Source organism: Heterocephalus glaber, unplaced genomic scaffold (genome assembly GCF_053883595.1).
Source record: "Heterocephalus glaber isolate CG9 unplaced genomic scaffold, H.glaber_assembly_v1.0 deba00001503, whole genome shotgun sequence".
Lineage (NCBI taxonomy): Eukaryota > Metazoa > Chordata > Mammalia > Rodentia > Bathyergidae > Heterocephalus > Heterocephalus glaber.
In genome coordinates this window covers 659630-686150 of record NW_028258323.1, presented here as the reverse complement: position 1 = coordinate 686150, position 26521 = coordinate 659630, and the positions used below count along the sequence as shown (strand labels likewise).

General features: G+C 38.5%; 2 protein-coding genes across 3 annotated transcripts in view; both read right to left on the bottom strand.

Moving 5' to 3' along the window:
• Arhgap24 (Rho GTPase activating protein 24) overlaps nucleotides 1–26521 on the bottom strand; it is a 400876-nt gene that overhangs the window by 197128 nt on the left and 177227 nt on the right. The window contains exon 1 of one of the 2 annotated variants that reach the window (XM_004870510.4): nucleotides 6514–6752. The exons of the other annotated variant lie outside the window; for it this stretch is intronic. The gene's annotated coding sequence lies outside the window, so the exon portion shown is untranslated. Of the gene's footprint in view, nucleotides 1–6513; nucleotides 6753–26521 lie in introns of those variants that run through there. 2 annotated transcript variants of the gene reach the window in all.
• The window catches only part of LOC101711674 (lipid transport auxiliary protein 1-like), a 219126-nt gene that overhangs the window by 15466 nt on the left and 177139 nt on the right, over nucleotides 1–26521 (bottom strand). The gene's annotated exons all lie outside the window — the stretch shown is intronic.

Sequence of the window (26521 nt, the reverse complement as noted above, 5' to 3'; positions counted from 1 at the left end):
AAGAGCAAGTGACTCCCACAGGATGGCACACATAAATGTGCCAAAGCTGGGCCGCAAATCCTGAAACTCAACTCAATAGCCTTTGTTCTTGTCCATCTACTAAGGACTCATTGAACTTTGGAAGAAATCAATTTCTTTTTCTGTATTTCTCTATCTCTAAATTTGCACATGAGTGGAGGCTGGATTATAGTGAGAAAACACTTGGGAGGAGAAAGTGGGGAGACAGAAGCTAACAAGACCTCATTAAGTTCCGAGCGCGATGACAGACAAGGGAATCAAAAGGAAAACTGCCCAAATACATTTTCTGAAGTTTTATTTAAAGTTTTATTGGCTCCCGGTTGTAGAGGCAGTGAGGGGAGAGAAACAAGATGGTGGGCTGGTTTGAGTGAGGGGAAGTTAAGTAGGAGGAAGCCCTTAAATCCCAGGGAGAGTGTGGAACAGGAGGGCAGCCCAGGGCGGCCAACCCATCCCAGTCTCTGCCATGATGGAAATCTTGACAGGGAAAAGTGTGCTGACACCTCACCTCACCTCACCTTTATAACAAGGATGACCCTCAGAAGGTCCTTTGCTGACAAGACTTCTAGCTTGGGCTTTACAGCTACCCTGGGACTAGATGAGGTTTTCAGAGGAAGAAAGACTAAGGAAGAAAATGAAAAAAATACTGACACTCAAATCAAGGAGAGAGAAAGAAGACAGAAGCTCTGTAAAAGCAGAGAAGGGAGAAAAAAAATGCCTGGAAACTGGGCATGGTGCCAAAGGTCTGCAATCCTAGTGGTCTGAGAGGCTGAGACAGGAGGATCCTATGTTTGAACCCAGCTTGGGCAACTTAGCAAGATCTCGTCTAAAAGGGGGGGGGCGTGAGGTGGAGATGAGGGTGAGGATATAGCTCAGTGCAGACACTGAGGATGAGCCCTTAGTATGGGTGTTGGGAGGAGGGTGAGAAAGGAGCAGAACTATGGGTCAGTACCAGATCCCTAGCATCAAAAGATAGCACTATCTCAGGAAGATCAGAATAGCAGACTGTATAAAGGGCAGGAAGAGCAGAAGGTGAAGATGGGGATGAAGTACTGTTGGATTTAACTCATGATTCTGGCATCATCAACAACTCTGGGAGGCGATTTCAGTTGTGTGGTAGAAATAAACGCCGAACTGTGAAGGGCTCTGGAGTCAGAGGGAGGAGAGGAAGCAAAGGCAGAGCACAGAAATTGTTCCTGGCACCAGGTTGAGGGTGCGTGGCTAAGGGAGTTGAGTGCTTGCTTGTTTGTTTAGTGTATCAGAGGTCTGGACATCACTCATCTGTGCACAGAAAAAAGCAAAGGTGTATTTCAAAGGACTTGATTCATGAAGCAAACGCTTGTTCTGTCTTCCTAAACATTTTGTTTTAAAATTCCATAAACAGCAGTACCCCAGGAAATGCTTTAGCACATATTCATTAACAAAATGACAGTTATTTTAAAATGTTCCCATGGCCATTCACTGTTTGTCACTCCTTGTGTCATGAGCACTTCTGGCCTGGAATCTTGACCTCCCTCCAGCCTCAGAGCCCTTCTATGCCCTGGGGATTTTCAGGGCACAGGGGACATGGCTGGCCTCTTACTCAGACAGGAGGAAGCTGCTTTCCTTTCCTGCTCCCGAGTAAATTTACGCCCAGTCATTACTCCTCTTGGCTAAATATAGAAATTAGAAGGAGAGTTTAGATTTCTAGGTTCTGGATGAGTAATATTTCTGGACTTAGTTACCCTACTGTATGAAAAAAATGAATCAAGACTTTTCATTTCTAAATCATCACAGCTTTGAAATAATCAAATGAACAAAATACCCATGTAAAAGAGGGCTTATCCTAATTTTATTTACAACAGGACTTGTTGAAACTCTGTAGGTCCCAAAAGTGGGAACACATTCTTTTATGTCTAGGCACAGAATGTAATAATACACAACTGTCTGCTGTTTTATTTTCTCCAAAGTGCTCTGAATTGTGCAGAAAAATTTCTCATATTTACAGCAAAATAAACAAAACAAAGAAATTGTGTAGAAAAACTTTCCTGTTCACCAGCTCTACATTTTGAATGTGAATGGTAGCCTACAGATAGATCTCTGATGTTTTTTCTTCATAGCATTTTATAATTCTAAATTACTGTTTGCTGGTAGCAATTTCACAGTTTACTAAATGATATTGCTTAATGAAGTGTTCATGTTTTAGCAAAGCCCAACAGCAAGCTAAGTAGCTCCCATATATGATGCAAAATAAAATATAGCAGTTTCGGTATCATTTTATTTGTTAATGCCCTTTTAATTGAAGGTTTAAAACTTGTATTCGTGCAACAAACACTGCATCACTATAAAAAGAACCTCCGTCTCTGATGACATTATCTCTAAAGTTATCCGGCAGCACCAGTTTAGTACATTATGAAGCCAACTGTGGAAATCAGTGTGAAGATTTCTCAAAAAATGAAAACTAGAGGTTCCATTTAACCCAGTTATTCCTCTTCTTGGTATCTACCCAAAAGAATTAAAAGCATCATACCACAGTGATATAAGCACATCCATGTTTATAAGGCCACAGTTTGCAAAAGCTAAATCTTGGAAACAACCCAAATACCCATCAACTGATGAACTGATAAAAAAGATGTAGTTTTTTTATACAATGGAGTACTACTTTGCCACAAAGAAGGTTGAGATTCATGTATTTATAGCTAAGTGGATGGACCTAGAGACTGTACTCTTAAGTGAAATAAATTGGACACACATGTTTAAATCCCACATTGCTTCTCCAGCGTGAGAAATCAAAAGTGAAAATAAGGACTAAACATATAACAGATATTGGGAAATGGAGAGAAAACATTAAAAGGGGAAGAAGAGAGGAGGGAGGGAGAAAGGAAAGAAGGGACAAGAAAAAAAAGTGAAAATAGAAGAAAAAACGGAGACAAAGCTTTTGCACATAGGGAGCGGAGGGGGCTTGAGGGCAGGGGGGGATGGGAAAAAAGGGGCGGGACGCACCATGTACAGGTGCACGTTCCCTATGATGAGTGTTATCACTACGTATGCCTAAAATGTACCAATAAATGTTTTGCTATAGATTAAAAAATAAAAGGCAGACTTAAATCAATCTGAGCATCTTTTCTTCTCTCCGAAGTTGTAACTGAAAATTAACTAAACGTGAGTTTGTACAACAAAGCAATGATCTTTGTCTAATTAACAGCTTCAGAAATCTGCGCTGCTCCTCCTCCCTGAACACAACCTATACCATTAAGCTTGACAGCTGCTTGGAAAACAGAAAGCTTGTTCATTGAGTCCTAGTTCAGAAGGTGTTGGATTCTGGGGCTCTGGGGCATTTTCATAAGTTTGTTCTGAGAAGGATGTTTTTAAGCGAATGCTAATGTGCTTTAGTTTATTTAAGTGGTTTCTTCCCTTTCTGGTTAAAAAGAAATATCTTGCTAAATTAAAGCTTCCCTAAGTGTGTATTCACAATGACTGACTCTTCAGGAATTTCAAGTTCAGGTTCTGTGGTATTAAAGTTCTCATTACAAAAGACACATTTTTTTATAGGTCAAATTTCCTGATTAGGTATGAATGTGAAAATTAAATTTGGATGAAAATGAGACTCAGTCAAGTGAAGAAAACTTGATTGCACAGACAGAAAATAGTGATTTTCAATTTAAAAGTGATGTGGTTCAATTGAAATAACATGTTATTTTAAAACAAGTCATGCCATTTAACTGAAAGGAAGGAGCAAAAACATGCAAAAATTCTAAACAATTTATTGGAAAAAGCTTCCAAATATACACAGACCCAGAATTTACTATTGCACCAAAAGGAGTCCCTCTGGTCTGGGAAGATTTTGTCACATACACCACAAGATGCTTCAACACTCAGGAAAGATTTCTACTGTGGATATATAAAATTTGTATTTAAGCGAAATATGTAAAAAGGCCCTAACACAAGCTCATAATTCTCAGTATAGTTATATGATCAAGCCATTAGCAAAGGAGTCTAATTAAAGTTGGAACTTAGAATTGCCCTGGACTCAGTTAATAGTTTCATGTATCTCTCTCAATATTTTCGGGTTTTTTTCTTGCATAGAGTGAAATTAATGAAAGTAATTATCATAATTATCAAAGTCAGGGCCGGGGATTTAGCTCAGTGGTTTCGCCGCCTGCTGCACAAGCGCAAGGACCCAAGGTAGATCCCTGGTACCAAAAAAAAAAAAAAAATAATAATAATAATTATCAAAGTCATCGAGAAATTAGTGATTTCTTTTTACTCCGAAAAGCACAACATAAACATACTGGAAGACAAAACACATATTGTTGCATATTGTGCCATTAAACTCAACATCTGCAGTTTATGAAATTGCTTTATAGTAGTTTTCCAGCTTCAAATAACACATAGACACATTACAATTCAATTGAAGAAATCAAAATGCCATTGAAAAAATAAGTCTTGCCTTATTCATTTTTCTTAAACCATGATCTCCACATTTTAGAACTGCACAAACTGGAAAGCTAGTTTTCCCCTTGCTCTCTTTGCTACAAAGAATCATTATGTGATTTCCCAGCTCTGGATGTATACGAGCAGCACCGGTGTGAATGGGACTGAAATGAGATGCTTTGCTTTTGATTAGCACTGAGTGTGTCCTTCGGATCTGGTGAGTCACTGATTCCCCGACACATGCCTCCAGTGACTTTGGAGCCAGGAGAACAAGCAACACTTTTTGTGATGCACGCAGTAACACATTACATAGTCCAGAGCCACTTCCATGGCAACCTCTACTACACAGCACAACTAAGAACCTGGGCATGGGCCCAGCATCGCCTGAGCACCCAAAATAGATGCCACTGTGTCTCTGCCCTTTCCTCATAAGCAGATCTCTTGGGACCTCAGATAAAGTTATTACCTCTTATTCCATCCATAATTTTTTTTCTTATTTGTTGTTCTGAAAATTGAATCTGGAACTTTTGCACTGAGCTACATCCTTAGCCCTTTTTAAATTTTTGTATTTTAAGACAGAATCTTTCTAAGTCACTAAACTGCCCAGGCTGGGCTTGAATTTATGATCCTCCTGCCTCAGCCTTCTAGAGCACTGGGATTACTGGACTATGTGAATACACCCAGCTCCAGTCCATATTCTTCAAAAACTTTTTTTCCTGCTTTTTGTGGTCAGTACACAAAATAATAGTTGCAAAAAAGGTGGTTGAGGAAGAGGAATGTCATAAAAGTATGAAAACTGTCTACACTAGAGAGTAAATAATCCACCCTTCTTTAATATAGAACGTGGACATAAAGGAAAAAATGCCCTGTAAAGATAATGGAAGAATTCACAAGGTATAGGGATCCTGTGATCTCTTGCTGTAAGAAGTGACAGCCTCACATACCACAGGATGGACAGGAGATACCACTGCATTACAGAAGGCAGATCCATGATGATAATGCTGAGAAATTCCCCAAACTTGAAATTGTATTTAATCCCTTCCAGAGAGAGCAGCACATAGAGTGGATGCCAGAAAGATAATTATCTCAACAAGAGTAAATACTTTAAAAGAAGCAAAAAAAAAAAAAAAAAAAACTTTTGCAGTTTTCAGTAGCAAACTTGTAAACTTCACTTCTCAGAAAGCCCTTAATTAGCTCTATGGCTGGTTGGTGGGCCACCAGCAGATATTACAAATTAGCTACCGAGGCCCCTGGGAAAAGAGAGATACCTTGAATAACAGGGGTCCCCAGGGTCCTTGCTGTCCACCTGATGGCCACTCTAGACCATCTACTTGCATTGGCAGCCCCTCATTGCTCAGGGACTTAACCTCAGCTTGCAAATGTCACCCGGGAGTGTTGTTCCTTTAAGGTGGATGAGCTTAAACAAAAATAAATTTAAAAAAAAACTTTAAAAGAAAGAGCAGACTTACTAAAATTTTTTAAAAAACATAAGTGAAAGTGAAGAAAAGGAAGGGTTAAAATTGCTATTTAAGCATAGAAGCAAACTGGAGGTAAAGGCACAGCTCAAGAAAGTATATCTTCCAAGTCAGACCTACCAAGTCCTGAAGAGGTTACTGAGCTTGGACGGAATCAGCCAGCGAAAGTGCAGGCGCTGGCCCTGGGGTCCTCTCCCCTGATCGGCTCTGCATTGACTCTGTTCCTCAATTTGAAGAGGGGTCCCCCTGCCAACCCCCACTTAATCACTTCTGTGCAGCTCAAATGTTAAGTGTAGCCCTCCTTGTGAACACAAACAATAAAACATAAATACACACACACACACACACACACAAGGATACGACAATAAAAATCAAAGCTAAACTAAGCTGCAAAATTAAATAACAACCCCTTGCTTCCTGAAAACAAAACAATTCTAATAGGTTCGACTATCAATAGTTACAAAACAATACAGCCAAATAGTTCAAGTATTTTAAAGAGTGTTTTCTCTCTGCATAGAGGTGAGGTAGGGGTGGGTAATCAAATGATTTATGGACTTTTGGTCCCCAAAACAAATGAACCCTGAAGATTTCAATGAGTAAAAAACAGTACCTTATAAGTAACTGCTCTTGTCTATGCACAGCTGTTTCCAGTGCCGACTCTTGTTTAACTGTCTACTGCCTTCAGTTTAAAGTTGGCAAAAAAAGTACAGAGAGCTTGTCTGGAAAATACTGTTTGGATATAAACCATTCCTTTCAAAGCAGTGGTAGCTATATTTAAATTTTCTTGTAGACAGGAATATAAATTCTTCCTGTAGCTAATTTTCTTCCTCCTCCTTCCCCTCAGACTTAGTCAGTGTCTTCCTATCCCATATATTGAAAAAAAGAAACAGAAGGAGGGGAACCTATGACAAAATATACCTTAAATAATGTAGTATTTGAGCACTTAGAATAAAAGATCCAGACAAATACAAAGAAGAAATAAAAAACAAAGAAATTCCTTCAAGACTTTAAACATGTTCTAGCCCAGTACTCTCCTTGTAGATAAAGAAACTGAAGCTCAGAGAAAATATAGCATGTATAAGGTCATTTACATAGCCCATCAGAGCAGCAGTTAATAGGTTGCACTTTTCACAACTCCCAAGCCAGTGTTCTTTCCACCATGCTACAGAGCCCGAGGGGAAATGGTTTATCTCTCCGCTGTATCCATGTATATAGTACTTACATGACCTGGCAGAGAGAGAGTAGTAATACAATTAGCATGTGAGAACTATCTCTCTCGGGTTTAAAATCCTTAATGTTGCCGGGGATTTAGCTCAGTGGCACTATGCCTGCCTTGCAAGCACAAGGTCCTGAGTTCAATGCCCGGTACTGGAAAAAAAAAAAAAAAAAAAGAATGTGAAATCCTTAATGTTAAAAGTTTCCCTACTTTTGGCTACTCTTTGGCATGCTTAGTAAATAATCTTTTCATCTGATGGTTGTTTAGAATATTTGTTCATGATTTGGGAGTCACCATTTTCAGGGATGTGACATCCATTAGTCTTTACAGAAGACTACTTCCGTAAGAATGGTAACAGGGCAGGTATTAGATGAACTCTTTGATAGTTTTACCCCATGTCAGCAAACTGTCACATGGCTCTTGAACTAGAAACACTTTGCTCTTACTACAAATTCCAACTTTCAACTTGTCAGGACATATTTTTACCATACATACAAATTTATTATTTATTTTATCTTTTTATTTTTACATGTTTGCAGTATGTGCAGTTTATAATCATCTTGGGGAGTGGACATATGTATATAATACAGCTTAGTTCTTTGGTTTTTTTAACGCCCTTACATTTCCCTCCCATCTCTCACCCTCCTCTTCTAAATCTTCTTTCTCCATTTCTTGGTTACATTATGAATCATCTCATGCTTATGACATATAATGTTTACATTCATTGAAGTTATTAGGTTCCTGTACAGTACATGGCATATCCTTATTCTACTTATTTTCCTTTTCTCTCCCCTCTGCTCTCACCCTCATTCTCCTGGACGTTTTCTAATTATTATTATCTGTGCTTCTGAGGACCAAACCCAAGGCCTTAAGCATGCCAGGCAAGCCCTCTAGTACTGGACTACATTCCCAGACCCTATTTTTATTATTCTTGATCAAATATTATGTTACAAAAAACAGAGAAGCAACATAATTTTTATGTGGTATCTTTTACATAACATTCTTATATGCACAGACATTATTTTGCTCTAATGGAAGGAGTGATATCCTTATAATAATAATTTTATACTTTCTCTTTCTGAAATGTATTCATCAATTAACAGATTTTTCTTTAACATTTATAAAACCAATCTTATTCTTCCCATGTAGGATAGAGTAAATGATAAACCATAACTTCTTGAGAAAAGTGTATAATTTTCAAAGAAACTCAAAGAATTTGGATCAGAAATATGGCCAATTTTTCCGTGGGTGTTTTTGTGTTCATTCTCCTACTGTGTGTCTTATATACCATTCACTGAATCACCCCAATTGCCACACACACTGCCCAGGTCAGATAGCTCAAAATCTCAAGTGGCCCAGGTTGAAATCACTCCAGCCACAGTCATCTTTCCATTTGCTCTGGCTCCTTAAATACTAAACCAAGATGAACTTTACAGCCTGAAATTCAAAGACATAACAAGTGACTGCTCAGACCACTCAAGACCCATCTTCAGCTGTTACTCATTCTTCAGCTCACTCTGGTTTTGATAATTCTCATCTATATGTAAAAAATATACTCTTCCATCATTGGCAGAAAACAATGCATTTATGACCAAAGAATTATAAAAGCATAATACTTCAAATGGCAATTAAATTTCTTGGTACATATTTTCAAAAATGATGAGGAATAAATAGGAATAGTATGAATTGTCCAGTCCTGAAAAATAAGGGACTGAGATCCAAGATTGAGAAAGAATTCTTGGAAAAGCTGTACTTTATGCTTGTAGAAACAATGGCAGGGTGCTCTTCTGCCTTCTGTCAGTTAATTATGTCTCATTGAGCTTTGTGGAAAGGTAAACCCCTGATGTTAACATGTGGATTGACAGATGGCACTGACAACGCATGAAATACAGTGAGTCCGACACACATATCACCTAGACTCACTGATATTTCACATCTTTTTATTTTGCAAGATTTACTTTAGATGTTGACCATTTTACCTTTGGTCTATTAGAAGGAGCAGGAAGGAAACATGAGCGAAATGTTGAGAGATAAATAGCCTTCAAGGAAAGCAAGACACCAGCCAAAGGAGTCAAGGTGCCTCAGGGAAGGAAGGAGGCAAGGTGTGAAAGGTCACACTCAAGCAAAGCACTTAGAGCAGGACTGGGGTGACCACAGACAATAAACAGATTGCATGTATGGAGTTCAAGAACAAAAGTCTCTCAAAATAGGGCAACCAAGGAGTGAACTAGCAATTTTGGTGAGCACTGCAAGCAGCAGGAAACTGGCCTTCAAACCTACTTTGTAATTCATGGCCTGGTTCATCCCTACCCATTGGAAGAGGAACATATGCTGTCAATATATGAATTTAGCACAAGCTAAAATAGCACAATGTTTCACAACCATTTAAAATAATTTTTGTCCCTCTATATTTAGGTTCCTTGGCCATGCTCCAGGTTGCCCTACTCTGGAAATGCTCTGTATTTTAGAACCCTGGAGTCATTTAGAGGGAAATGCAGCATCATGACATCTCAGGGATGGGTGAGGTACTCACAGCTGAGGTGAACTTCAGGGCAGGCTATATTAATAGAGGAGAATGGTAGGGACTGTCTAGCTCCTGATCTGCTCCTCTCAGCTTTCAGGGTTACAGTAACACTAGAAGAAGGTATGCACTAAGGAGGTCATGAGAGCTCTTTGGTGACAGCAATGAAAGGTAGTGACTGAACAAACAGCTCCTGGACTGCAATATAATCTTCTATGTTTAGGAGATTCTATGCATGAGAGCTTTAAGCAGTTCCAAAGTAATACATATAACAGTTCCAACTGCAGGCTTCAACTCCCTTAACCAATCCAGGCACACACATGCTTTGTTGCCCCCCTCCTGGCAGCAGCCCCTTCTCCTTATAGTAGCCAGAGTGATCCTCCCCCTCTCCCACCCACCAGCGATTTTCATCTTTCCCTTTGCTCCTGTGCCTCACACCACTCAATGGTTTTCTATTATTCCCTCCATTCCTTCCAGGGCTGTCCCGTTGCCCTCAGTATAAATCCACACAGCTATCCATGGTCTCCAAGGTCCTGCATGACTTAGACCTATTTAATTTTCCTATGCTTTTCCAAACCTGCTGCTTCATGTGTCCAGCATGCTCTCTGATCATAATTTCATACAAATATCTCCTTCTCAGAATTGAGGACCCATGTCAAGTGCTACTTCCTCAGAAAAGAGATTTCCTAACCACACAAGGCAACCATTCTCTGGCCCACACACTTTCTACTCCATTTCCTATCTTAGCTTTTTCTACATAGCATTACAGCTCTCTGAAATTATGTCTTGTGCTTACTCATTCATTTGAGTAATTGGTTGAAATATGTTTACTCTCTCTCTTCTGAAATACGTACAGAAATATATACCAAAAGACACATGATCAGAAACATACTATTTAGGGTTTAAAATCACATTATTCTCCTGTTCAGAACAGGAGTTAGGATAAAACAGACTTTTGATAAATATTTCTTTAACAAATTAATTGTAGTTCCTGTACAGTCGACAAATATCTGTTAGAGCTCCTTAAACATGGAATCAAAAACTTACTTATTTTTACAATTGACTTACCATGGCATATTTCTCCGAGGACTCAGCAGCTAGCAATCATAGGAAGGAAGAAGGAAGAAAAAAGCCCCAGCTAGGCCGGGATAGTCCTAGCTACAAGGCACAGCTAAGCTCTCAAATTTTATTCACACAAAGGCCAGATGACCTGGATATATAGTGTACATCTAGGTAGATACATGCTTTCATTTGGTAGACGCTCTTACGAGCTTCTGACATCGCCTTCATTTCCTGCAGTCCTCAATTCTTTCTCTTATTGAAACAGCAGATGTCCTAGAGCTAATTCTATCCTATCCGGGTGGTTTCAAGATGCTGCCTTCACCTGCCAACTCTTTAGGACCAAAAGCTAAACTCTTGCACTTGTAACACATGTTTCCTAAATGGAAAGGGGGAGGCCAGATAACTTTGGAGAGGTGCACTCAGTGATCATTTAATCTCCTGTCTCAGCTTTGCTCCACACTGATGCAGAGCTCTCCAGTGAGCTGTAAATTAGATTTCCCCTCCTGCTTCGTGTCCCACTGCTTCCTAATTACCTGTTCCAGTGAGTCAGCTCTCTGTGTTCTGGGGCGTGGGCACACTGTGGGATAATGGGGCCAGTTCAAAGCACTCTGAGCCCAGTCAGATCAGAAAGCTGGCTGGGTGATGGCAAGACAGACAGAGGGTGAGATTTGTCAGGAAGAAAATGATTTTCCCCAAGCAACACAGAGCTCCTCCTTCCAGGGAATCCCACAGAGAAGATTTTTTCCCCCCCTAAGTCTTGCCTACTGCCACTGAAAGGAAAATAACTTCTTAAAGTCATTTAAACAAGAAAGACCATTTTTCCTATGTTATTGAGTGGCCATCAATATAAGTACACAAATGTCATTCATTTGGTTAATGAATCAAAGCTACAGATATTTAGTGATTGTCTCTTGTGCACAAAAGCTTGCACTAGGTTATGAACTTTATGTAGTTATTCTTTGTTACATCATAGTAGTTATTTCTTTATTTAGAATAAAATTAAAGTTCTTTCCTTGAATTTAATAAAGCTTATGTTTTATTTAGCCCATATAATGTACCCAATGGGTAAAAAAAAGAAGGAAAAAAAGGAATAAAATTGTGCCTCAAAATCTTACCTTCTGGAGATTGGAAAAATTTACAGATTACTGGGGAGGTAATCATGTAATCATGGGGTTGTAGGGAAGCATCAAAGTGGCACAGAAGTAAGATTATAAGCAACCAAAGAAGGAGATGAAACCAAAATGTAATTTGGATACAGAGGGAAGCGTAGATTAACATTCCAGGGGGAACACCGGACACACTTAGATCACTTTAAGTAGTTTCATAGAGACAGAATGTAGAATGAAAGACAAGGCTAAAAGATAAAATATACAGAAGGGAATATGGGCAAAAACCATGCTCAGGAGTTTGGTTTTCATCCTGAAGGCAATGGGTAGCTACTGGAAGATCTTAAATTGGAGAAACAATTTGGGGACAAGTGGTTTAAGACATTAATTTCTCCACCCATCTAAGGCATTGTGATAGTATGAAATTAAGCAGGAGTTAGGGAGGGAAGCAGAGAGGGGAAGAGAGAGAGGCCATAAGTAGAAAGGTGTGGTAAAGGTGAACTTGCTTCTAAAATATCTATTCATGAATGAATGAATGAATCCAGTATTACAACTGAATGCCACTAGTATTTAATGGGTCCTTATTACCAGTATGTAAATCATTTTTCATAAATTCTCTCTACTTATAAATGAAGAAACTGAGCCACACTTACTGAGAGAGGAATAGCAGAATTTGTTGTGATCTTCATCTAGCAAGCTTATATTTCTTTCTTTTTTTTTTTTTCACAGTAAGTTGCCAGCCTCTTTGCAGTAAATTGCTTATCATAACATATTTTTGCACACCTATAAAATGTGGACACTGGATGAGAAGAATTGAAGATATTGTTTGGAATTTAATTTGGCAAAATTTTCAGAGATTCCATCAGCAGAACTGTTTAGTTTCCTAGGCATCAGCACGCTAAGATTTGAGTTCAACATACAAACAACTGCATCTGTGTGGTTTCTATGGAACTCCATGTTGAACTACCCCACAAAGCTCACATCCTTCATCAAATTCCTCTTGGTAATCTAATTATTTTCAAGCCTGGAAGATTTACTCATACTAGGACTACGCTAGGACAGCCAGTGGAGACAAGAATGAAAGTGGACCTGGCAGATAGCCTAGTTCAATCAAGTCAGAGACCGAGTTTCCAGGTGCATGGAATTTGAAGGATAATTCAGTTTCAATGAATCTAGGAAGGCAAGAGATAAAACACTAAGACATGGAAAATAGAAAGAGCAGACAGCACAAACAGCAGAAAATGCTGAGCTCTGCCTTACAGCTGGAGGAGGAAAATTCCTTCTCAAGCATGTTTTGTACTCACAGTAGGTATGGTAACATCATACTCTACTGTCAAATTTTGACCCTTTGACAGTAAAAGGAGGCACTGTAATTAGGCACAATGGGACTGCAGATAAAACCAGGACTCTTAAGGCAAAGTTGGACATACACCACTTCATTAGGAGGCAGGCATTGACACTGACCTTCAGATGGTGACAGTATCAAGAATAAGGTAATAGGGTTCAGAATAATTAGCTCCTACAGTGAGGAAACACAACAAAATTCAAGAATTTGTTTATTATTTGACAAGATGTTCAAAATTCAGACACAAAGCCCCGAGCAACTGAACTGTTTGTATTACTACATTAATTATCTTAGTCCTATGGTTTGTTTTATTTAAAAATCATGATGTTTCTTTGTCACTGGAACAGCACCAATAACAGGCAGAGATGGTGAATTTTATTTGTCAACATGACTGGGCTTGGGGGTGCTCAGGTAGTTGGCAGAATGTTATTCTGATTGTGTCTGTGATAGTGTTCCCAGAAGAGATTAGCTTTGTGTCAATAGACTGGTGACAAAGGCTGCCTTCCCAGTGTGGTGGACATCATTCAAGCCTCTGAGGACAGGAAGAGGTCAATGGTGAAGGCAGGGTAAACTTCCCCAATCTGCTGAGCTCTCCTGCCTCAGCCTCCGTACTTACAGACATTGGTGTTTCTGGGACTTGTACTATGGGCTTGCCTGGTCTTCTGGCTTTCAGGCTTGGACTGGAACCACACCACTGGTTTTCCTGGGTCACCAGCTGGTAGACAGCAGATAATGGAATTTCTCAGCCTCCGTAATCATGGAACCAATCCTTCATAAGAAATCCCCTTTATAAATCTATATATCTTACTGATTCTGTTTCTTTGTGAAGTGCTAACTAAGAGGGTTACAGATAAACAGCGTCCGGTCTCCCCTCTAAGTAATGTATTTGCATAAACATCTTGGCTATAAAAATATAAAGATATTGAAAGTAAGTGGGTGCCCCAAAATTATTTTTTTAAAAATAAGCACAGATTTCATTTGCATCTCACAAATGACCAGTGATATGGAACATATTTTCTTATGTTTATTCGCTGTTTCTACTTCTTTGTCTGAGAAATGTCTATTCATTTCAGATGCCCATTTCTGGATTGGGTATTTAAATTTGGAGAGTCTGATGTTTTTGAGTTCTGTATGTATTCTAGATAGTAGACCTTTGTATGAGGAATAGCTGGTAAAATTTTTTCCACACATTGTGGGATGTATCTTCAGCCTGTTGGTGGCTTCTCTTGCTGTGCAAAAGCTTTCTAATAAGATGAGATCTCAGTTGATTCTTTCTGATAGTTCCTGTGTGGCTGAGATTTTGTTCATAAAGCCTTTGCCTACACCAGTGTCTTTGAGAGTTCTATCTATTCTGTCCTCCACAAGATTAAGTGTTTCTGTTTTAATATTTAGATCTTTGATCCATTTTAATTTTAGTTTAGTGCATGGTGAAAGATATGGGTCTAGTTTTAGTCTTTGGCAAGTTGAAACCCAGTTTTTCCAGCACCATTTATTAAAGAGGCTATCTTTCCTCCAGTGAGGGTGTTTGGGTCCTTTGTCAAAGATAAAGTGACAAGGACATCTGGAGTTCCTGAGAGTTCATCTCACTCCAGACAGAATGACTGCTATCAAGAAATCAACCAAGAACAAATGCTGGTGGGGCTGTGGGTAAAAAGGAACTCTTCTCCTCTGTTCCTGAGAGTGTAGACTGGAGCAACCACTGTGGACATCAGTGTGGAGATTTCTCAAAAAACTAAAACTAGAGGTTCCATTTGACCCAGATATTCCCCTTTTTGGTATCTTCCCAAAAGAATAAAAACATCATATCACAGAGATATATGTGCACCCATGTTTAGAGCAGCATAGTTTGTAATAGCTAAATCTTGGAAAGAGCTCAAAAGCCCACAACCATTGATTGGATAAAGTAGATGTAGGGTTGTTTTTTTTTTGTAAAGTGGAGTACTACTCAGCCATATTGAAAGATAAACTAGGAACATTTATAGCTAAATGGAAGTACCTTAAGAACATACTCTTAAGTGAAATAAATAGGACATACATGTGTAAAAACCAAATTGTTTCTGTGGTGTGAGAAATTGAAAGTGTAAAGGAGAACCAAAATGTATAATAGATAATGTGAAACAGGAAGAAAACATTCAAATGGGAAGGGAACCTGAGGATGGGGGAAAGAAGGAAAAGAAAAAAATGAGAAAAGAAAACAAATGAAACAAAGCTTTTGTAAATAGTAGGGGGTGGAGTGCATGAAGGGAGGGGAAAGGAATGGGAAAAAATAAGAACCAAGATATGTCATGTACAGGTATAAATTCCCAATGACGAATGTGATCATAACGTTTACTTAAAATGTACCAATAAGCTTAATGAATAAAAGAAAATAAGCACAGACTCATTTCCCCAATATATTAATCATCAGTGAATCTACATTAATGAACTCAACTGAATCAAACCTCTCCTGCCTCAGCCAGAGTTGATTTCTGAGGGGAGGGCATTGTTCCATCCATGGCAAGGTTCCTTCCTAGGCCAGAGGGAGGGGGATGGGCAGGGCTGGAGAGCAAAACATTCCCAGGTACAGAGGAGGCATCAGCCTAGTAATGAGGCCTCCAGCCTTGGTTCCGTCAACAAGAGCCGTGTGACCTTGGACAAAGCATGGCTTTCTCCTGGGGCTAAGTGTTTTCCTTTATAAAATAAAGGGATTTAGTAAGATTATCTGAAGGTTGGTTCAGATGTGAAATTAGACTATTCTTTGAGATAATTATGTCCCATATGTTTTAAATTTGCTCAAGGTTTATTTATTGTTGAAGACTGACTGGATAGCTGTTGTATCAGAAAGAAATTAAAATAGCCACTTATTGACAAAACATCTCTAATGTTAACAATGAAAGTGATTTTTAAGACTCGCAGGAATACAGACCATGGGAAATAGGGAGATATTTCAGCCTTTTAGTGTAAAATACGACTACTAGAATTTTCTTAGGGAAAAAAATATCAGTTATAAAAGGTTAAGGCATATTGTGCTTAATAATCCTTAAGTATTAAACTTATGTGGATTCCTCGCACATGCTGAGGATCAAGCTTTCTCAAGTGCATTAAGAAACAAAAAAGATTTATCCTGGAAAAATAAAGTTGGTTCCCTATACTGCCTGAATGTACATTTATAAGACAGAATGCTGGGAGTACCTAAAGGGGACACCTCCCAGTTTGTGATCTTTGGCAATGTCCTAGACATACAAGTGTGTCTCGGAAAGGCACCAAAGCAGGCTGCCACCCGAGCTGGACTGGTGGACCAGCCCTAGGCTGCTATGCAAGCAGATAGAAGGAAGTAGGCTTTCTTCCCATATTGTTTAAATTCTTTTTCAATATAGAAATGATATATAGGAATAAATAAGTATATAGTATAAAAACTTAAAGTTGCTATATTGATTAATAGTTGCCAGTACTGTTTTTTTAATTTTTAATTTTTTGAAGTACTGGGGACTGAACCCAGGGGTCTTCACACTGAGTTACATATCCAGTCTTTAATTTTTTTTTTTTTAAATTTGAGACTTGTTCTTGCTAAGTTGCTAAATTGCCCAAGACAAGCTCAAAGTAGCAATCCTCCTCCCTCCACCTCCCAAAGTGCTGATATTATAGGTATGAGCCACCACACTAGGTTTACTATTCCTAAGGATTAACCACTCACTGTCAAGTTTGCTGTTTACTCATCCAGAAAGCTGTCTTTATATATCCATCTATTTTACCATCTAATCTCTCTCTATCTCTATCTGCATATGCAACACACACATCCACAGATATACCAAGAAATGTGTTTTTGAAAAGGAAAACATTATCTTTCTTTACCTCAACTTGTGGCATGATTATTAATATGTTGGCTTTTTATGGCAAGCAAGCAAGCAAAATACTAAATGTGTTTTCCCTAATGAAGTCTTTCCTTCCTCCTTCGCTCACTGAACTTCTCTGTACGGTTCACCAGATGGCTAAGAACAATGGAGCAAAGAATACCCTTGGGAGCAGAGAATGATTGCTTGCTGATGGGAATAAATGGAGGATCCCATTAAGGACCCCAATCTCATCCATGAGGGCGCAGGTTACAGGTGAATGGACTCCCCTCATATCCACTGCTTTCTATCAAATGTTCGAGAATTACTCCCTGAAATGTGTCTGAATCATTGTTTCTTTCGAGGAGAATATGTCTGTATCACACTTAAATATTAATTTTTTATCATAACTAAATGACCACTGAGCAGCACAACTCTGACTGGAATAGGTCTCCCCTCCACCCTAAATTAGGTTCTGTCATCTCTCCCCAATACTTTATAGGGTCTTTTAGTCAGAGTGCCATTAGTGAATTTACTGTAACTGAGATTAAGAGATGTTAATAGTTTTTATTTCAGTTTAATGCTCCAGCTCAACAGGATACTATTTGGAGTAGAGAAATGTTTCCTCTGCCACACCTGTAATCTCATTTTCAATTGGGTCTTTCTAGTTGTCTTGATTTTAATTTATTTGTTACATTTATAAAGTATTTTTCAGTTTGCAGTTTGGCTTCTCAACTCAGAAGCATGTTTTCTGCTGCTCCACTCCTCCATCTTGGAGCTTATGTCTACTGAATTGACGTGGCCTCAGATTCTTACATAATGCATAGCAATGGATGCGTCCAGAGGACTTTGGGTTTCTGCCTTGGTTTTATCAAACTTTAGATTTCTTTCAACCTCTATTTTCCATGCCATTCTCCTTTGTGTTCATCTTTCTTTTTTTGCTTTTAATTATTGTATTACTGGTGCTATTTTGCTCCAGGATATTTTCAGATTGTCACATCCTTTCATTTCCCCTTGCTACTGGGGAGTACAGCAGCTGCATCTCCACAGTCTCTTTCCTCTGAGGTGCAGATACCAGTCCCACCTTGGTATCTTTCTTCCCACCATGTAAGAACCCTATTCATCTTCAACTGAGAGCCGGGAGGATTTCTCAAAGGATGGGTACATTTCTTTGTCTGTACAGGTAGAATATCTATACAGTTTGAAATCTGGAGCAGTTTTTTCCTCAATGGCTATTTCCAGTAACCAAATTATAAACACAATTTAATAATGTAAGCATTGTAGTTTTGCATACATAAACATGTACTGCATTCCCCAGTTCACACCTCAGAGGATTGGACCAAAATAGGGGCAGCAGAGGGTAAGACCAAAAGTGTCATAGTGTGGTAAGAGCCTGTCTCTCTCTCGACCATGGCGTTTGGCATGTGTTGGTATCAGCTAGCAATACTGACTACCACTCTAACTAAAATGTGCTACTGAAGTGTAAAAACACTTTTTCTTTTTTCTTTAGTAACTTGCCTTTTTGTGGCAATCTATGTGACAAAGAACAGGTCACATTTTTCTTCTGCTCACCTCCTAGGTACTGAACTTACTTTTGTGGTTGTTGTCCTTGTTTCTGGGAAGCTCTGCTCAAGTGACCAGTGCTTTTGGTGTATATAGACCAACAGGTCTTCTTCCCTTCCTCAGGAATTTCATAAGCAATGCTGGAGTCTTAGAGTATGCAAAGAAGGAGATGAAGCCTTCACATGCTAATGTATGAAGAGGACTGTTTGTGTGCTCCTGTGTGTGTGTGTGGTGATCACATAACACATCCATCGGAAACTGTGCATATAAAAAGGATATATTCATATAAAATGACCAGTGGGAAATGGTGCAATCTGGAGAAGTATTTAAGTCCATTAAAAACCAAAGCATTAACTACTTGGGAGGCTGAGACAGAAGGATCATAAGTTTGAGTCTGGCCTGGGCAACTTAGGCCTTACCTACAAATGAAAAACATAAAAAGGACTGAGGATGTAACTCAGTGTTATCGTGCTTACCTACAATGAATAACACTCTGGTTTCAATGCCCAGTCTGCAAGCAAACAAACAAACAAACACAAAAAACCTCCAGAACAAGAAAAACAAAACAAAACACAGAAACAAGACAAAACCCAATCCATTAAAATACTGCTCGAAGACTTGAGCTAGTAAAGAAAACTGCACAGTTTACAACTATTTGTTAATCATTAAGATTGTGAGAAAGCTTGTGTTTGACTGTGAGAAGCAGAGCAAAGCAGGTGGACCCCATGTCACTTATGATTTTTTGATTCAGGCTCTAATGGGAAGCACTTGTTATATGGGGAATTTTGCATTTCCTCCTCTTTATGCTTATCACGTGTTTCACATTGCATGTGGCATTATTCACTGTCTTTCATCTCCAAGGAGCAAGGGCACATTCTGCAGATAAATAAATGGCCACACTGGTGTCTGGCATGTGCAGACACTTAGAGATCTACTTAAAACAGAGACTTTGACTATGGTAGTAGGCAGAGCTCTGAGAATCTGAATCTGAACTTCTAAGGTGGTCCCACGTGCTGCTGCTGCTCAAGGGGCTACAAATCCTGAGTAGCAAAAATCTGGACACAGTTGACTCAAAGAAGCAGCTCAAGTTTGAGGATCTAGAATTGCTGTGGTGGCTGAGCAGCAATGAGTTCGTTCAGTGAGTTAACAGCCTCCCAGGCTTCAATGCAAGTAGAGATTCCAAAATCTTCAAATACTTTTATTACTCTATCTTTATCTTTGTGTCCATTTTTCTCATTTTTGGTTCCCATACCCTTTCTCCACTTCCTTCTTCTATATGGAAAGCATAGTTAAATCATAATATTCAAGATGAAGAAATGGGATATCATCTTGATAACTATTCTCCCTGGGGCTTTAAATATTTTGATTTCATATTACCTTGCTGATATAACTGGAGGCTGAAAACAAATTCTGAAGTATGAGAACTTTGACTCAAAGTTAAAGTGCAGTGGGCAAACATTTTTAATATTTGCACATAGTAATTTGGAAGGGTGGAAATAAAATTCATGCTTTTGAAACTCTCACAACTGTATACCACTGAGTGTAAATCTATGCTCTTGGTTTTTCATTTCCAAAGAATTTATAGGATGTGAGAGTCCATGTTCTAAAAGAAAGTAGCCATACCTGACTTAGAAAAAAGTCACCTTTCACCTGAAAGGTTGATCTCTGTATTTGAAACCTGGAGTTAGAGTTGATTTTCTTTTCTCATGACAAGCACCCATATTCATTTTTATCTATTCCAACTGCCTTTCTAGTTATTTTGGTTCTTTTGTCTCTATGAAGCTACAGATGAGCAGCACCTTAAAACTAATTGTATTCTTTTTTAATATACCAGAAGCTTGGGCCGGGGATTTAGCTCAGTGGTGCCGTCGCCTGCCTCACAAGCGCCAAGGTCCCGAGTTTGATCCCCGGTACCAAAAAAAAAAAAAAAAAGTATTAATACACCAGAAGCTTGCTAATAAATAGTCATATATCCCCACAACTCTTTACGTAAGCTACTTTGTTCTTGGAGACCTAAAGGAATATATAAGCACATTTTATGCTTAAGAATTCTTCCATGCCTCCCCCAAATGTTTTGTACATGTACTCTACTATAATTTTCCACCCTTTTTTTCCTAGTGCGCATTTGCCAAATATTAATTATTCATTCTGAATCCACTTACATGCACTATGCTTAGCTCACAAATCATTCAAAACAAAGACTTATACTTAGTACACAAGCCAATTCACACACCATAAACTGCATTCCTCTCCAACCCAGCTCACTGAGGTAAGTTAAAAACCATAGTTTTAAGCAATAACTACCTTTCACTAAACTCGATAGAATAGTCCACTTAAGAATGGGATTTTATTCAAAAATTAACTTTTGGGAATTAAATATAGGTTTATTTAATTAAGATTTTATTCCTAGGTCAAGTCATTCATTAAAAAGCTGAATAAAAGTTTCACTTCTATTGAATGAAAGCAGAAGCAGACAAACTTCTCAAAGGCTGTGTGGACCTGCAGGCAACATCTCTGGGTCTTGTCTCTAACAACATGTGTCTCTTTCAGGGCATCAGATTAGTGTACTGGATTATTTAATGGATTATTTAAACATAAATGCATGTAGATGTCATACTAGCCTTCTAAATTTCTAAACTGGAAAACACTAATGAGTTGTATAATGGGAGATCTTTGACAAATACATTAACAGAACATAAGATCTACTTCTGCTATATCAGAATTGATAATATAAAATGCCTCCATCCTTGTGAGCATTCAATGTGCTTTCTTACCCAAAGAACTTTTGTTCATAAAAATAGAACAAAAATGAGAAAATGTCCTTGGTTGCACCTCTGTGTTCATTGCCGGTTTAAAAAAATTCCTTTGGGGGCTAGAGAAAAGGGAGGAATGTACCTGCTGTTTCTGTAAACAGCTTGACACAAAATCTCAGATCACACTTCTCAATCAATACCGAGCTCCATGGCTAAAAGAGCAATATCAAACTGCTTCATCTGGTTAATGATATCAATAAAGGTCATCTCTACAAAGAGTATAAAGGTCACTAATCAAATTGCAGTGCCTCCATGACACTATTATTGTTGGGAAAAGCATTTCATTGATTGGTTAGATTTTTCTGTGTAGAATCCCCTCCCTTTTTATCCAGTGACTGTTGCAGGGGAGAACAACAGCCAAATGTTGTCACTGGAGACTCCTTGTACCACAGGATGTGGAAAAGTGGGTCCCTCCTGCATCTCTTCATTATGATGAACCCAGAGTGAGAAGACGTAATTTACAGGAAGACTAAAGAAGCAATAATCTGGCCTAGAGATTTCTGGATGGTAAAAGAAACTGCCAATAAATTCTTAAAGAAATTCCTAGTGTTAATAAACTCCTGAACATTCACCTGACATATGATGTTGAATTCTGTAATTTCTTTAAGAACTTGGAAATCAATTTCCTCACAATCTTTAATACTTTTTAGAGAGATAGGAAATTAACATTAAAAATGTAATATATAGATGTTTATGGAAATATAGAATGCTGATTTTTTGCATATTATGTACAACAAGAACGTAAATACCAATCCTGTTTATTGGTGATCTGTGCTTTGCAAAAGTTTTTGCTGGGAAGATTGGCGCTCTCTTACACTTGGGAAGAAAGGGTAAATTTGAGATAGCTCAGATGGCACGTTATTAAACACATCAGAGACTTCTGAAAATCTAAAGACTCTCCCTCCACCACTAGTACTATTTTTTTTGGTACCGGGGATCTGATTCCGGTCCTTGCGCTTGCGCAGCAGGCGGCGAAACCACTGAGCTAAATCCCCGGCCCTACCACTAGTACTCTTTCAAGACGGTAAAAGAGAATTATTTAAAACCTGCTGATTATTCAAAATAGAGAAACAAATAAACAGGCAAAGGGTAAATAAGTATTTTGGGACACTTCCTTTGCTGCTTGGAGACCCTGGGCTCGCATACATTTTCTTGGAGGTGGTTGGATTTGGAGCCTCTGGTCTAAGGCTCCTCCAGCAGGCACCCCGCCCTGCCTACTGGAAGGAGTACCCTGTCCAAGGCGCTGCAGCTCCTCTGGCCACACTGGAGTGGAGCTAATGCCTTCTCTGGAAGTTGCCAAGCTAACATGTTTTATCACCTGGAAAATTCAAGAAGCAGCTGCTTATGTAAGTGCCCAAGGCACTATAGTTAGTCATTCTTGCACATACTAAGTGGGATAAAATTCTGGTTTGCTATACTCAGTATTTTGCCCAATACAAGAAAATAATGGCCCAGCCATGATATCAAAAAGTCAGCGATTTATGACAAATATATGCTATAATGTGTGTTTTTTCAGAGTTAACTAACAACTGCAAATCATTCCATTTGCAATATTAACTTCGTGTAATTGTAACATGAAAGAATTTGGCAGTGGATATATACTCAAACTACTGATATAACATTGGAAAATGCAAAACTGGTACTTTACAATGTTTTACTTTAGACATGAATAGTGATATCAGTGGACTAAAGAAGACTTAAGCAATTATTAAATTTTAAATGTGTATTTTAAAAATCAAGATACTTCAAGTTTTGTACCCTGTTATCTTGTGGTTTTTTTTTTTTTCTGAACAAAAGCATATTTTCGAACTTGTTCTTCTTCATGGTTCTACTAGTTAAGCCAATGGTATTGAGTGAGTCTATTTTAGGCAGGAAGAACTCTTTCCAACCCGTTAGAGGAAACTGCATCCCCTCCTGGTGGCCGGCTATGGAGGTGCTGTGGTGGGAGGGAAGGTGTAGAGCTGAGATGGCAAAGCCTGGGCTTTAGGGCGCAGACCTAGGAGAACCCTTGTTCCTCACCCATGGGCTACATGGCCTTGAGCAAATTCACTTTAACCTTTTGATTTCCCTTAAAATAAAGATTAAAAGAAAATACCTACATCTCAGTGATTTTTAAAAAGACGTTGGATAAATAATGCAAATTTCTTAACAGAGTGAACTTGAACGTTATCATAGTTTTGCTAACAATAGTTTTGTTTAATTATCTTAATTAGGTTTGTAACAGAGTAGACAGAGATTTGGAAGAATTAGCAGGAGGTCGTGTATTTTTTCTCTCTTAGTTCCTTCTTTTGACCATCTCCTTTCCTTCTCAGTCTCAAAGAAAAAGTACTATATGATTTTCTGGATATGAAACAAATGCGCTAATACAGTAACAAATACTGATGTGTAAGTGACATAGTATATTCTGTCTTTCACACTATAGGGATAAAGGACCAATATAGATCCAAATGTTCCTGTCACCATATGGGGTCCGATGAGGTTCCCCAAAGGGGAGATGGTGACTTCAACTTACTCAAATAGAGAGTAGGTTGTAGGTTCACCAAATCACGTCACAGAAAAGAACTGAGGATGTGTCAGTGAGAGGTGTGGAAAGGTGTGTTAGCATTAAAGAAGCGCACACTGAGAGAGATTGGAGTGTGGCCCCTCAAAAGACAGGAGCATTATAGTCTTGGATTGGGGTTTTTATGTGGTTTGGAGCTATCTTCAGGGCATTTAGGCTATGCATTCCTAGTGTCTGTCAGGTTACCTTTTTGGTGGGCTACATTAGAATGAAAACCATTTGTATGTGTTTGACATGAAAGATGTGCCCTCTACTTAGTAGTGCTGCTTCCCTGAAGAAGGAAGATCGGGCTTAATTTACAGGCAAAAGCCATGGGCCCAGTGCACAGGCTTAGGAAACACTGTTTTTGTTTTTTGTTTTTGTTTAGCTTCCAGGAAACAGAAAAAGGCATTGTAATCTTGTACAAGTTTTGTTATGTCCTGAAGCTGCAGGTTTTCTTAAAAGTACCGTTTTAAAATTATGACTTTCTCGTTTCCATTCTACCTATCTTTATTTATTCGCTCCTCTCTCCCAGAAGAGCTCTTTTAGGTCTATGCAAGTGATTGGTGAGTCAGGAGATTGCAGAAAGAGAGCATAATTATAGGTTTTTTCAATGATGTAGAATAAAAGTTCTTAATGATACCAATAATTATTCTGTGTTGTAGTTAAGGATTTGGATAGAATTTTGAGCAAATTCTCTTTTCTTAAATCGTGTCCCCGTTCATCCCACCACCATATGACATTTGAATGGAAAGCTGAGCTTAAACAGAATATGGAAAGATGTGTGAGGTATTTATACTCACTAATGGTGCAGTTTCACCATGGCCGCTGGCCAATTGGCTTGGTTCTTGAAAAGACAATATGAAGGCTGTGAGACATAAACAGGAACTTTAGAGGAGAAACCAAAAAGACTTGTTGATCATAATACAGGCGTTTCCATGGATCCTATCTTCCTTCTCTCTGTAGATACTTTACAACCTATTGTTGGTTTACTGAAAGTTTGCTCTCTCCAGGAAAACAATAGCCAGCTTCAGAAGTTTAAAACATCGGCAAGGCTGAGAAAAACTACAATGAGCAATACTGTATTCTAGATTTGAAAAGTAACTGTAAGAGAGGATTTTGAATGTTCTAGGCAATGGGTAAGTTAATGACCTGATTTGATCATTACCAAGGTACACGTGGACAGAAACATCACATTGTGTGCCATAAATATGTCCAATCATTATGTGCCAGGCAAAACTAAAATAAAACAAAAGTTCTGTCAGTGTATTCAGATTTCCAAGGATCTTTTCTATTGGTTTCCTGTAAACTCATTTCCTCTCAGTTTAACTTTCTCTTTCTCTTGATTGCAACTTCCAGCTTGAAGGAACAACAGGAAGATTCATTCACACAAACAGAGGGCCAGTAAAAATAAAGATGGACAGGCTCCCAGTAGGGCTGTTTTAGGTTAATGCAAGTGACTGGTGATGACAAGGGGGAAGAGAGCATTTGCAACTACTCAAAGATCTTAGCACATGAAGAGAACTATCTCTAGGACTATCTTGATTGCATTGTTAAATTTTGGATGTATATTTCTTTAACTTTGATATAATCTGGAATAACAAGAGATAATCAAATTAGGAAGAACTATTTGGGGATATAACTGTAGCTTATTTGCTCCTACAAATGAACAAGAATTTATTCCTATTATAGCAGTCAATATATAATGTTTTCCTCATTACCGTGTCTTCATTTTTCTTTTGACAGTGCAATGCCTGTGGAGCTCTCATTATTGTTGTTCTCCATATTTTTGTTTTAAATAATTGATAAGCTCTAGTATGCCTGATCTACAACTAAAAACAGGCACAGGTAGGTAGCTAAGAAATATTTCCCAGAAAGCGATTATCATATAACAGACCTGTATGTGTCAAAAATGGGAAGTGGAAAATGTACATGAGACACAGTTGGGGTGTTCAGCTTGTGAACTGCCCGGGACAAGTCAGATCTCTTGTGAATCCCGTTGGTAAGAATGGCTAAAGTGAGAGGACTTGATGTCTTCTAAGCTCTGACCTTCGGCTCTGGGGCCTTCTATTTTTCTGTATCTCATTATGATAGCAGTTACTGTCCAAAGAACATCATATGACAATGATTTAATTGGCCTCAATTCTTGCTCCAAAGGTAAGTGTCACAGACTTTTTGGTCCTGTTAATCACGTCCCTGCTTGGAAATAGATTACTCGAATAGCAGAAATAGTTTGCCATTTCTGTTGCCATGTGGAAAGCTTATTAACACAGTTAAAGAAAAACTCGTGCAGAAATTTCAAGTTTCTTAAACCTAGAATGTAAAATCCCATTGCAGTAAAAAAAGAATGACATTTCATGTGGTTGAAACATTTAGCAATATGGAATATAAAAGCATAGTCTATAATTTGATGAATCATAAAATATTTTCTGTATTTTGATGTGTAATAACATATGGACTGCAGGTCAGTTGCACACATAGTGAGCTTGAATAGCATTTTAGCAGTATTACAGAATATTAAAATTGTGCAATACTCAGCTAGTTAAATTCAACTTGATTTCAGTTTGTCCAAGGTTTCAGTTTTGTTTTTCATCATTTAGAATTAAAATCAGATGTTTTTTCATTGAAATAATATTGTGGCGTT